We start from the raw sequence: 1252 nt of genomic DNA on the forward strand, positions 1-1252 counted from the left end.
CGCGGGGGCGAGTCCCGGCTGCCCGGCCCCAGCTGCGGCGCGGGATGCGGAGCTCCGTGGGGGCAGAGAGAGAAGCGGAGCTGCGGGGAACCCAGAGCAGCTGTGCAATCAAACGCAGCGGAGAGGGGGCTGAGGGAGGGGCTGCCATTGAAGAAAGAAAGAGGCAGAGGGAGAGAGTGGGGCGTGAGATGCGGGACACTAGGGAGGTGCCCGCTCCCCCTCGCAGCGCCAAGTGGGTGGCACCGGACACGGGGCGAGCAGAGCGGGACCCCGCCCCGCTTTTTCTTTTTGCTTGAAAGCAAACCCAGGCCCAAGGTGCAGGTGCTGCCGGGAGGGGGCGGCTGAGCCCCTCGTGCTGGTGGGTGCTGGTGCCGAGGTTCCCGGGGGAGCCTGGCCGAGCCCTTCCCGGGCGCGAGGCAGGGAGGTGGCGCGAGCCGGCCCCTGCCCTTAGGTGTGCGCGGGGCGGGGGGTGCTCGCGGCCCCCGCCTCGGAGCGCACACAAGTGCAGCTGCCCCGCCGCGCCTCGGGGGGCGGCCCGCTCGAGGGGGGCCTCGGGTGACCGGGGGGCACGGGGCGGGCGCTGCAGACGGGGCCCGCGAGCATGAGGAGAAAAGCCCGGGCCGGGGGGCGGCAGGGACACGGCCCGACAGCGCGGGGAGTCGAGTCGCGGGTGCAGGGACATCCCCGGGCACACCTGCCGGCTCCGGCCGGGCTCCAGGACACGTTTCTTACCCGCTCTCCTTCCCCGACCGCTTGTTTCCCAAAGGGCGCGGGCGGGCCGCTCCTTCCTACTACACCTCCTCCCTCAGGGGGATGGGGCCATTCACTCCGCTCCTCTTCGCCCTCCAGGGGGAAAAACAAACAAACCCCATCAGCAGTTTGGACACCTCCTCGCCTCGTCCCACTGCTCTTCCCCAGTGCGCGGGGCTGCGCCCGCCGCCATCCCCCCGTCAAACATCTCCTCCCTCGGCTCGGGCCCGCTCCTCGCCTCCTGCCCACAGGGCCTTTCATCCTGCCTCCCCCGGGGTAATCTAACTGCAGCACCGCTTTCATTCCCGGGGAGCCAAACATTACGCTCCAGGTGCAATTCCGGTTCTGCATCGTTCGAGATAAACCAGCCAAATCCGCACCCCCATGTCCTTGATGGCCAGGGGGAGTATGATCTCCGCACCGTGAGGAGCCGAACTATTTTTAGCTTCCCTCCCCTGCAAGCCCCAATGGCAGAAATTCTTCTTGGCGGGAGGCAAAAATA

General features: G+C 68.6%; 1 long non-coding RNA gene across 2 annotated transcripts in view; it reads right to left on the bottom strand.

Annotated features, from left to right (window-relative positions):
• LOC109289599 overlaps positions 1-909 on the bottom strand; it is a 127806-nt gene extending 126897 nt beyond the window's left edge. For both annotated transcript variants that reach the window (XR_002095419.1, XR_002095420.1), the window contains exon 1: positions 733-909. This is a non-coding gene — a long non-coding RNA (uncharacterized LOC109289599). The remainder of the gene's footprint in view (positions 1-732) is intronic.
• Positions 910-1252: the final 343 nt, after the last annotated feature.

This window comes from Gavialis gangeticus, unplaced genomic scaffold (genome assembly GCF_001723915.1).
Source record: "Gavialis gangeticus isolate Ggan-Ray unplaced genomic scaffold, GavGan_comp1, whole genome shotgun sequence".
NCBI lineage: Eukaryota > Metazoa > Chordata > Crocodylia > Gavialidae > Gavialis > Gavialis gangeticus.